Source organism: Pezoporus wallicus, unplaced genomic scaffold (assembly GCF_028554395.1).
Source record: "Pezoporus wallicus isolate ANWC-B61680 ecotype Strahan unplaced genomic scaffold, APGP_CSIRO_Pwel_v1 contig_6545, whole genome shotgun sequence".
Taxonomy (NCBI): Eukaryota; Metazoa; Chordata; class Aves; order Psittaciformes; family Psittacidae; genus Pezoporus; species Pezoporus wallicus.
In genome coordinates this window covers 607,785-620,000 of record NW_026642213.1, presented here as the reverse complement: position 1 = coordinate 620,000, position 12,216 = coordinate 607,785, and the positions used below count along the sequence as shown (strand labels likewise).

At 34.7% G+C, this 12,216-nt stretch overlaps 1 protein-coding gene across 3 annotated transcripts in view; it reads right to left on the bottom strand.

Moving 5' to 3' along the window:
- The window catches only part of NOVA1 (NOVA alternative splicing regulator 1), a 148,302-nt gene that overhangs the window by 3,507 nt on the left and 132,579 nt on the right, over positions 1 to 12,216 (bottom strand). The window lies entirely within an intron of this gene.

Genomic DNA, 12,216 nt, shown 5'->3' with positions numbered 1-12,216 from the left:
CATCTATAGTAGCAATAATTAAAACCCCACTTGGCTAAAGCAAATAAAACAAATATGGTATAGCATGGACAGGTATTAGTTCGTCTTGAACAGGACATGATCTTGATTATTTAATCTTTTGTCCACAATGGTATACACAAATTCATTATGTGCTATAGTGTATTATTTTTCAGTCTACGGAAATGAAGTTCATCTGAAGAGAGTATATGAACGCTGAAACTTTTGAAAGAATAAAACGTAGTATCTGTAAATCTTAAAAAGTTTATCAAAAAGTCTTCATAAAAAGCATATTTGCCTGTAAATTCTACCTTTCCTCAAAGTTTCAAACGGATACAACCTCATTAAGATCAACACATCAACAAATTTATTCCTTATTGACTTATTGCTATGAGTAAAGAATGACATTCAAGACAGAAATTCAGTATTTATACATATTCTTTGTAGCTTTTGTTTTCTATATACATTTTACAAATAGGTCTCAAAGATTTAATATACCATCTGCTTCATGATATCGAATTGGTTTGATGCTTTATCTTACAAAAATGCATTTTTAGTAGCCTACTGATTCATCCAGGTTTTGCGGACCATATGTGTAGGGATAACATTTTTAAATTTCTCAATCCTTTCAACAAAATGCTATCTAAAATCTCAGCAACAAGTCAATACAAAATACAATTAAAATTTTATTAGCAACATTTTCATTTTACTGCCTCATTAGAAAGTCAAAATAATGGCAAATAAAAAGGCATGCCCTGTAAATAAGCTTTTTCTAATCTTACCCAATTTAGGTATTTCCAGTTGTTATGATAGCATCAAAATAAAATCTTTGAAAATCCAGCTCACTATAAAGTTGAGAAACATTTATATTTTCCACTTGTACAATATGTACAACAAAAACTGTAACACATTTTATTTTCAATAAATTGTTTTACAACATATATAGAATTTTTAATTCCTTAAGAATTTCACATTCATTGACATCAAAAGATGTTCTATGGAATAAATAAAAAAAACATATTAGGCGCTGACTTATTCTAACGGTAACATACTTTTATGTAACGTACTTTTATGTTACCTTTATTCTAAAAGTAACATAAAAGTAACATAAAAGTATGGTATTGAAAAAGTATTTAGCCCACTCATATAATCCTGTAATAATCCTATAAAAACACAAACATCTCAATATGTGTACATACTTACATACATTATTTGTGTATATATTCACACACATTGAAATGTTTTTTATATGTGTTTATAGACACACTCATTTTTAAGTCAGGCCACTTCACAGTCATTTTAAAATTCAGTTCAAACTATTTGGTGAATTTTAGGTGGTGATTTTTAGTTTTCCAGTCAGAAAAAGGAGGAAACCATTCTTACATTTGATTTGGTATTTGAGATCCAGTTACAAAATGTATTAACTGCTTGCTCAATAGAAGGAATTTTCAGGTACCTGTTATATACATTTATTTAAGGTTGCTTATTTGTTTTGTTTGGGTCTTTTGTGGATGGTGAGTGGTTTTTTTTTGTTTGTTTTGTTTTTTAACTAACATTCCAAAAATGCAAAGTTGTATAAAAACAGAGTCACTCAGGAAAACTCAATAAAACTGCCAATCTTTTATTGCGTGGCACAGCTTTCATGATTATGGTTTTGTGCCACATATGATTGAAAACTTTTACTGGACTCTATTGATTTAAAGACATACTACTAACAGCTTCCTGAGGAGATTTTGGAAACCGTGGTTTGCCAGATCCTGCTTGGATTCAATGGGCACAGTTCTGACGAAGTTAGGCGTAAGTGCTTATTTGAGTTTAAGAGAAGTAGCTAAGAAGGTATGAAAATATACTCTCATAACCACACATGTGATTGCAGAAGTAACCATAATATTTAATTTCAGGGCAGCATTGTAGCATATTGGTACTGTAATATGGCTATAATTACTCTAATGGTGTAGCAAGATAAAATAATGGTTTAATTGAGCTGGAAAATTAAGAAGGAAATGTTTTGTCTGCAACAAGAAAGATTTTCTCAATAAGAAACTACTACTTTTCCTACTTGACATCACAAAAGTTAATTTGGCTCACCACTAACAGCTCTAGTTGTTCAACAAAATTATCTAATCAGAGGAAAGAGAGAGAATGAGCTCCTCTTTCATACCCATCCACTCACACCTTGTTCAGACATGTTTTTGTAGTTAGCCATATAAACAACATACAAAGTCTGATGCATTTTGGAAAACAAAATCTTGGATTTGCTGGATTAATATATGTTTGTCTGCTCCCGAGATAAAGAAAAATACCCTTTTCTAAATATCTGTTTTAGAAACATCAGATTGTGTGTTTTAACTGATAACTCTTCAATTGTTTAGTATAGGAATATACCATGATCATCCTTTCAAATACAAGCCCTGCCATGGTTAATATTTTACCTATTAACATATAGGACATCTTTTAAAAATATACATGTATCAAAAAATAGCCAATATGCACAATCTACTTTATACTAGGATGTGACAGAAAACATTCCAATTAAAATTCAGTTTTAACAGAACATAAATACATCTGTATGCATTTTGCTTTAAACATAAGTAAAATTCTGCTCTTCCTGAAATGGATGGCAACATTTGCATTATTTTGAGATATTCAGTTGTAACATTCTTTTTCTTTTTGTGACAACTGACTGAAAATTTTATTTAAAAAAGGGAAACATACTTTAAAAATCAAAACATAGGAGTTTGTTTTTTTTTTTTTCATTTAGGTCATATTAATCTTGCTACCAATTTGTAATTCTCTACCTGTTTCCTGCATTCACTCAGCTTTCCCTGGTTTATATATTGGAATGTTAACTCTTTACAGCAAACACTGATTGTGTTGTATACTAGTACAGTTGTTAGCATATTAGGCCACAGACCTGTAGGTGCCAGTACAACTGAAATAATAGTTTTTGTTGTTTTGTTGAAGCCTAAAATCTGTAAGGTCACTAAGTTACAAGTTATAAAATGATACAACAAAATACTTAAGTCTCCACTCTGGTTATACAAACAGAAACTGAAATCAAAGAGTATCTATCTATCTGGTTTTGTTACCTGCATCACCAGCATCTTAAGTACTTATTGTCTGTCAGGGAAACTGGACAGTGCTCTTACTTCCCTTTCACAGATAAGAAGATCAGACAGTGATTTGGATGCAGATGGGAGGAACCTAACTACTACCCAAAATAAGTGCTCTGAGCTATCCAGTAAAGGTATCTTTGAGACTATTCAGGAAGGTTAGGTTTCTAGGTTTGTGTGTATGCTCCTGGCTATGCTGAAATTTGTGCTGCAAAAAGGAGACTGAGTATCTAAAGCAATTATGAACATAAGCTTAAAATACATGTGCAATTTGATTTTTTTCAAATGCTATAGGGAGAAAAAAACTGGAAGGAACTTGACTTTTATTTCATGCTAAATGGATTTATAAAAATTAAGGATTGCAATTATGATATTTGCTTACTCACAAAGCAAATTAATTACTTCCACAGGCATTACTCTCATCCTATTTTCATTACCATTACCAAGTTCAAAATCAGGCTTAGCAAATTTAACACTTCTACCCTGGAAAGGAATCAAGCTGTAACAAAAGTAAAAGAAACAAAGTAATTCCACTGCATATTTTCACTAATACATTACTATCTTCAAAAGCCTTGACAAAGGTGCAACAGTCCAAGAAACTGTGGTGCTTAAGGACTCAAACTGGAAAGCAATTTGTTGCCGTCAGCTCCCAGCAAAGTCAGCAGAGATTTGGTAAAACTCTGCACTTGGGAAAAGGTTTACTGGTACATGTGGGATCTCAGCCACTACATTACAGAGGACACAAATCAAATTGCTTTAACTTAGCATTAGTGGCTCATATGCACCCTTGAACGCTGCAAAGTCCTAGACTCCTAAACTCAACTAATTCCTTAATCTTTTTCCATTTACTGACAACCCACTTGCATAACCCCATGCCATACATCATTATCGCCTAGAAGTCCTCTGACTTACCAAACTGCAAGTCCTGGCTCAGTTCTGACAGCGGAATACCATCTACTGTGGAAAGCCAGGTGTTCAGTGATTACGCTATGCTACTTCTCATCCCCTCCCTTATGCTGCAATGAGATAATCTGCACTGAGCAGCTATGAGTGTACAATAACACATGCAAAGTATCTTCATAGGAAGCGGAACAATGACCAAACACTGACACTTTATTTCCTGTCTCCCCAGTCCTCATTTGCACCCCTCTCATGTAAACACCTCCAACTACCTATAGTAAGGTTCACAACCCTTTCACTTTGCTATTACCTTATTTCTTTGCCCTCCTCTCTGATGACGTCCTCTAGTTATATTCTCTCTTCTCACCGTTTTAGGAAGTGGGAGGATGGCAATCACGAACTAACACTTTATGTGCCACCCAGCTGATAAAAAGTATTCAACTGGTGAACTTAGGGGGATGATGAAATGCATGCTGACTGGCTGGACAGCAAAAATTAGTACTTGATGCAGCTGTTATGCCAATTAGAGTAAGCATACATAAGGAGCAAAAAACCACGGCTTTAAGTTTGAAACTCCACATGGTGGTGTGATATATGCCAGCACTAAATTACACCAGAAAAGAAAATGTCTGATTATCCAAACAGCACAATTGGAAAAAAACAAACACAACAATTTGACAATAGAATAATTTCATTGCATCAGCCTCTCCTTATTCCACCTCAAAGAATTGTTTCTGAAGACTGCAAAGACATTAATGAACAAATATGCTTTTAAATGTGTTATTCAGCTTTACTTTTTTCTCATATTTTCTCATGGTTAACTATAATTTATGCCATGAACCTTCTGCAATAATCCTTTTTTCCTTCTATTAAATGTTTCAACTACTTTTGTAATGTTATTTTATCTTAACAGAGAAACATCTTTACAAAAAAGGTTCCATCTAATGTAATTGTACCTGATCTAGCACATTCTACATTTTAGTCTCTCTAAAGCAAATCACCTGTTTCCTTAAAACTACATCTAAAATTACTATCTCCCATTTTATCTCTTTCTCTATCTTCATTGCTTATCAATTACTTTAAACTCCTTAAAAACTCTATCTGGGCTCTGGATTTTATACCTATGAAAAATTCTATGCTATTTTAGCTGCTCATTTGACTATAGGGTTGGAGTTGATGAGAAGGTATTTCAAAACCACAAGTTTCTATACAGAGCAGTCAATGAAGACTTAAGAGCCATCTAGTTTTTCCCTCTGTGGCAGGCTAAAAAGACTGCTACAATAAGCTTGTATTGTTTGTGAGCAGTCCTGTACCATCCACCCTTAAACTGAAGTGGCAGTGTGATGAAAATCTGGGAGAAAAATCTGGATCAACAAAAGATGTGACAGAAGTCTAGTGGAATCAAGCAGGAAGACAAGAAGCACATTACCAGCAAGATGATGTCTGCATACATTTAGAATTTACAGCTATGCTCCATTGTATCAAGCAACCCTTGAAAAGTCCCTGGCTAAACACCCAATGCAAACCACAAGTTCAAGGCAGAACAAGATAACAAAAGGTCCTATATGTACAGCAGGCAGAAATACCAGGCTGGTCTGGACAGGTGTTTGTTCACGTCAGACTCGGGCTTAGCCTCTGGCAAATCCCTCCTGACTGCACATACATACCCTCAAATTCAGCGGAATTTCTCTGAGTAATTTAAATAGCTCTGGATTGGGTTCCATATGCATGTATGTTGAAATATGAACTTACTTTTCCAGAGGGGTCATGCACTGAATAAATTCCTGGTTTCTGAGTCAAAGAGTATACATTTTCTTTTTAGAGAAAACACTTAGAAAGGATAGATGTCTTTCTAATGGACTGTTCAATATTTAGATTAAAAAGTATGTAAATATCCATAAAAAGAGCAGTTCTTTGTAGATCTTAATGTAAATAAACCTATATCATAGTCTTCATCTTTCCTGGTTATGTTTAAATTCTGTAAATGCCATTCCAATTCAATTTCCCTCTTTCTATAAAAAACGATATCTAGAACTGAAATAGAAAATATTCTATTGTTTGCAGAAAGTATTCTGCAATTGGATCATAGTAAGAGACGAGCTGCTACTTTGTTCCTCAACCTAATGCACTTTTCTAGTCACGTCTGTGGTCCTGAGATTTTCTTCCCATCACAAGCAGTGCATATATTTGTAGAATTTCCTTCATATATTCTATCCACAATTGTTGCAAGATGTCATTTTGCTATTTCTCTATGTTATTTCTTTGTGGTATTCCTGCCCTCATAACTACTGCTTCTTTCAGGTGAAAGCTAAATTAATCCCCTGAATAAATACTATTGCAAGTAAGATGTCCTCAAGTTAAATCATTCTAGCTTATTATAAATACAAAAAATAAACAGTGCAAAAAGATATTATTAAATATTTATTTGTATCTGCCAGTATATTGCAGCAAGAGTTTGGCCTGATTCCCACTCTAATGTTTATTACAAATGTTCATTTTGTTCCAGTTCCCACACCTCCTCTCAGATGAAGCTGCATTTCTAAAGAACATTATTTCATTTTAGTCCTAAAAACTATCATGCAACAGAAACCTTACTTCAGCTTAAATGCTTGGCAATAATTTACATCTAAAATCATGAGGCTTAGAACCTTCAAACTAAGCTGGAGAAAGATTTACTAGAGGAAAGAACGTGTAAGGGTTGTTTTTTTCTTCGCACAGATTGCTGTTTTGGCTTAAATCTAGACCATTTTTCAATTAGTATTTTATATTAAACCTTGACTCTTCAGGGGACTGACAAAAAGTACCTCCCACTTCTTTTAGTTACTACCTAATTATGCTGCTGCCTACTTAGAAGTATCAAAATTAAGATTTTTCTTTCATGCTTTTAACGAAACATGTAATTTGGAATGCAAATTTCTCACAGCAAGGAATTAGCAAATCATGTTTAAACAAGCAAACAAAAAAATTCTCTGGTTCTGCTTTAGTTGCCATTCTATTACCAGTGAGTGTGTAGGCTCTAACTCATAAATAGAAAGGTTTCTTCTCGCAAAAGCAGTTTTTACTAAATGTGTGCACATGCAAGTTGTGTTAAAATTATCAGCATTATGTTAGTTATTCAGGTGGTTGATTTTATGAAATTACCTAGTTCTGAACAAAGTGTTATTAAAAATTTACATATGCATGCACACAAAAAAGTCTATGAGTAGTTTCATGAGTATCCCTCTTGAAAACATCATTCAAAAGTGTGGGAATGGAAGCAAGCAAATTCTCCACGAATTCTCCAACACATACTTTTAATAACATAGAGAACAAACTTAACTTTTCTATTTTTTTCTGTGTAGCATAAAACCAACATCCCATATTTGATGCATTAATGTTTCGTGAGTTTCAAATTACATTTGCAGAGAAGTGTAATGTATTTTGAGTAACTTCAGTTATACTCTTCACATTTTTATAATTAAAACAAGAAAAAATGAGCTGGTTACATACTCAGGTATGCAAGAACAAAAAATCTCAGATTTACACTCAATTGCAAAGTATGTAGTACACATAGAAAATTAGACATCTATACTGATTGTGCTATTGTTCACATAGAACATCTTTTAAGAAAGGTGTTTAAGAAAGCAAGAATACAAGCTGCTCTGGCCAGTAAGTCTGAATGACACTTTCAGTGACAGTAGAATGGTAAGCCTATTCTCTAGCTAAATTCACAATAGTTCCCCCTCCTATCAAAAATCACCCTGTTTTCTTTTCCTTATCTAATTTGTCGCATGGTGTTCTACGAACACATGCCAACATTCCACAGCATCAATATGGGTTTCACAAAAGCATTAATATTTACAGTATTACTGAATATAGCAATTTGGGATGCTTCTGACTGGAAGACATCCTATAATGTAAATTTATTACTGGAATTGCAGAAAAGACTCTTCTCTATACAAAATAATCTACATAAAAATATTGTAGATAATAAAATACTTTCTTGATCCTATTAAGAAAAAATCCCATTGTTTTGCATTGGACAGGGTCTAACATATAAATTCATAAAACCCACTCCAGATTCCAAAGATCTTCCCAACACCAAGTGGGGCAAAGTTAGCGTATCCCTTTTTTCATGCTTTGCCATTCACAAAAATTATTGTTACTTTGGCTCCTCATGGATATCAGCTCACTGTCCAAAGAAGCATTGTACTGGTTGCTTTCCTGAGAAATCTTCAGACAAAAGAAGGAAAGTACACAAAAAACTAGGATACTTCATACAACCATACAACAGTTTGGACTGGAAGGATCTTAAAGATCATCTAGTTCCAACTCCCCTGCCATGTGCAGGGACATCTTCCACTAGATCAGGCTGCTCAAAGCCCCATCCACCCTGGCCTTGAACACTGCCAGGGATGGGGCATTCACAACTTCTTTGGGCAACCTGGTCCAGTGCCTCATCACCCTCACAGTAAAGTACTTCTTCCTTATATCTAATCTGAATTTACCCTTTTCTAGTTTAAAACCAGTACCCCTTTGTCCTATCACTAAATGCTCTTGTACAAAGTCCCTCTCCAGATTTCCTGTAGGCCCCCTTTAGGTATTGGAGGGCTGCTATAAGGTCTCCCCAGAGACTCCTCTTCTCCAGACTCAACAAGCGCAACTATCTCCGCCTGTCCTTATAAAATAGGTGTTCCAGCCCTCTGATCATTTTAGTGGACCTCCTTTGGACTCATTCCAAAAGGCCCACATCCCTCCTGTGTTGGGACCCCATAGCTGAATGCAGTACTACAGGTGGGGTCTCGTGAGAGAAGAGTAAAGGGGAAGAATCACCCCCCTCGACCTCCTGGCCATTTTCCTTTTGATGCAGCACAGCATACAGTTAGCTTCCTATGCTGCAAGTCTACATTGCCAAGTCATATTGAGCTTCTTGTCAACCAACACCCCCATATTCTTCCCCTCAGGGCTGCTCTCAATCCAGTCCCTGCCCAGCCTGTATTTGTGCTTGGGATTGCCCTGACCCAGGTGCAGAACTTCTAGCCTTCTCAAGAGAAACCTTAAAAGGCTGCATTGATTATCTTCACATGTACTCGCCAGTAGCAGATCAGCCATAAACTTCTTCTGAATCATATATTTTTACTAGAAATCTTGTACATGATGAAAGCAATTAGGGGGAGAAATCCTGTGGCTGAAACATATAGCTCTGATAAGATGGTAATAATAAATCTTGGATGCACTGACACTTAGGAACCCATTTTCCATGAGTTCAAGGAGACTGAGGCTTCCAATATTTTTATAGTGGCTGTGGACCTGCAAGTCCAAGAAAAGCCTATGAGTGTTGTTAAATATGCCTTTGACTAGAGTGGAAATTTTCAAGAATAATATGCAATGTTAACATTACAGAACCTCAAAGCTACTCAATTGTGCCCAATTTTCAGGATAAAGTGATAAATGTGTCTAAAATACACAATGATGTGCTTCTAAAACCAGTGCAGAAAATTACATGTTGTAGTATGTCCTTCAAATTTAGAGGAAAGGATAGCCAATAGAAATATGCAAAGAGATTTGCCATTACTGTGTCAATGACACTTTCTTTGAAGCTGAACAGAACCTGAAAACATGGAAAACTTAAAACATGAAGTTAGAAACACATTGAGATATTCATTCTCTGATATTGCTGGTCAGATTACAGCATTATTTTAACAGCATTCTAAACTTCATCCAAATTCATTTAGGATTCAAATTTAAAATCAAAATCACATTTTAGTACTCCACATAAAAATGTCCAAAACCAATCTCTGAAAACTACATCTTAGAATTAATCTATTCTAGTTTTCAGATTATCTTGGACAAAGTTGATTTCTACAAGGTATGTAGCACATTTATTTGGCGATTCAGAAAAAGGAAAAAAGTCTAAGTTCTCTATGCTATCTGCAAGAGGCCTCTCTTTTCAAAGCTGTCAAAATAAGGTGATTCAGCAGAGCCATTTAAATTCTGTGGTATGGAATAAAAAGGATTTCTCAGGACAGTTAAGAAAAGTCACGTCCCTTCTTGCTCAAAACTTCAGATCTTTTTTGTGGGAGGTGAAAAGAAAAAGAGTTTGATGATCAGCCATAGGAACTTTATGGTTACTCCTATCAAGAGGTTTGTGATTTCCAAAGAGGGTACTGCTATCTATTCTGGTAATTTGAAACATGAAAAGAAAAAAAAAAAATTTGAAGCCACAAGTGAGAAGCTGTTGGACTGAACAAAACGGTGGAGATTGAAAGAAGACGGTAAAAGAAAGTGCAACTGGCTTTTACCTAGAACCTGAAACACCTTGTTATTCTGAACTAAGAAATAAGGCAGACCCCAAGAATATAATAGACAGTATAGAAACAATACAATAAAGATCAGAAGGGTATGTAAATTAATATCAGAACATCAAATTTGTATTTCAGAAGAAATATAGCAATATAAATCACCCTTCAACATTTACTAGGACTTGTCATGTAGTAATAGAGCAATTTTTTTTTATTTTTCTGTGACAGATATGGTGATAAATTCTGCTAAACACACTTTTTTTGACTGATAGATGACAGCAAAAATTTAGTTTTTAATTGCTTCAGTTCCTCACAGCTACTATAATATTTTAGAACCACGCATCAGTAGTTTCTCCTGATCCTTGCTTAGACTTTGTACATATAGGGATAGAACATTATTCCTAAGATTTAGCAGTAGGTGTAAGCCTTTATATAAGTATGTGGCCATTCAGCCACTGTTTCTCTAATAGCAATTAAAAAAATCCTACACATTCATGATTATTTTTTGGGGGGACTTAAGAGTTCCATCAATTCAACTTTTAACTGATCACAATTATTTCTTTGAGAGAGAAGACCCTTGGAGGAAATTACTAAAGAAGGCTTTTTTGATTGTGAGTGATTAAAAGTTGTGAAATGGAATCCTGTATACTGACAAAAAACAGAGCCCAAGATAGGATGAATGGAGGACAGTAGGAAATGGATCAGAAACACAAGTGAATGTACTCCAGCTGGAATACACCACACCACCAGTGCTGGAAAAGCATGCGGCAAAAGTAAGCATTCAGCCAGTCAATGCTGTTAAAATACCAAACCCCAAGAGTTTTGTACCACTGATCCACCTCAATCTCATCAAGCACTCATTTAAGAAACTCCTAGTGATGATTCATTGCCAGTTTCAAATTACGGCTGCATGCTCATGTCCTTTTTTCTTGAATGTTTCCTTCATAATCTTGTAACAAAGAATTTCTGAATTGCTGATCAGGAATATAATTACTCTGTGTAAAAACTCCTCAAAGTCCATTATGTAAAGTATTCTAACTTGAATGAAAAGGAAGAGTGGAAGGTGCCTTGTCAGGTCTAGGCACTAAACTGTGAAGACAAAATATTTTCCTAGAAGCAATACAAATACAACTTTTTTTCATGAGTTCTGTACTACTTAGTAAATAGCAGCTTTCCTTCAGACATAAACAAGTAATAAGATGGTAGAGCAAGTTTTTAAAATGAGTAAGATTTTAAACACAAAAATCTAGCTGGGCACACAATTTGGAAAAAGAAATAAACAACAAACAAGAAAGCAAAGTCCTTTTTACAATTCCCATTGCCATAAGAGTTGATGCAAAAGGATAGAGAATCATAAATACATGAAGTAAATCCCAAACCACCTGAATGTATCACTACTATATATATATACACACACACACACATTTTTTTATATATATCTACACACACACACTTCTATACTATACATATATACTTCTATGTATGACTTTATAATACTTGACTACTTTTAAGGAGAAACAGTCGTATTGCATTTAGTATCTAACCAATAACTCCAGTTCAGAAAGTATAGAAGCTATTTATTCAGTACTGCCTCTTTAAGTTGTTTGTTTACAATTCAACTAATTCTGAAAAACCTTCTAAGAACAATTAGGAAAAACAAATGCCATGTTTTGAATGGAGCCATCCCTTCTCCCTAAGCCCATCATGTATTAGAATCGCACAGCTGCAGTCATGTCAGACAGGAGTGTACTTATGCACGTAACCAAAAGAAAGCTCTACACGTTACAAGACCACGGTATAAAACCCCTTTTCTGTTATGGAATTATTTCAAGAGATTCTCCAAACTTTCTTTGAAGCCAAATTTCTGCTCTTAATAGTATTATTTAAATAATATATCTTTTAACTGAGAAATATCTTTTGTCTTC